The sequence below is a fragment of the Nasonia vitripennis genome, chromosome 5 (assembly GCF_009193385.2).
Source record: "Nasonia vitripennis strain AsymCx chromosome 5, Nvit_psr_1.1, whole genome shotgun sequence".
NCBI lineage: Eukaryota > Metazoa > Arthropoda > Insecta > Hymenoptera > Pteromalidae > Nasonia > Nasonia vitripennis.
The window spans coordinates 14,530,592-14,531,183 of record NC_045761.1 but is presented as its reverse complement, the minus strand read 5'-3'; positions in this window follow the sequence as shown (position 1 = coordinate 14,531,183).

Below are 592 nucleotides of genomic sequence, written 5' to 3'. Positions count from 1 at the left end.
GAGAAAGCAATGCGTGTGGGGCGACTTAGACTTTTTCGAGCCTCCGAGAGAAAGCAATGCGTGTGGAGCGACTTAGACTTTTTCGAGCCTCCGAGAGAAAGCAATGCGTGTGGGGCGACTTAGACTTTTTCGAGCCTCCGAGAGAAAGCAATGCGTGTGGGGCGACTTAGACTTTTTCGAGCCTCCGAGAGAAAGCAATGCGTGTGGGGCGACTTAGACTTTTTCGAGCCTCCGAGAGAAAGCAATGCGTGTGGGGCGACTTAGACTTTTTCGAGCCTCCGAGAGAAAGCAATGCGTGTGGGGCGACTTAGACTTTTCGAGCCTCCGAGAGAAAGCAATGCGTGTGGGGCGACTTAGACTTTTTCGAGCCTCCGAGAGAAAGCAATGCGTGTGGGGCGACTTAGACTTTTTCGAGCCTCCGAGAGAAAGCAATGCGTGTGGGGCGACTTAGACTTTTTCGAGCCTCCGAGAGAAAGCAATGCGTGTGGGGCGACTTAGACTTTTTCGAGCCTCCGAGAGAAAGCAATGCGTGTGGGGCGACTTAGACTTTTTCGAGCCTCCGAGAGAAAGCAATGCGTGTGGGGCGACTTAG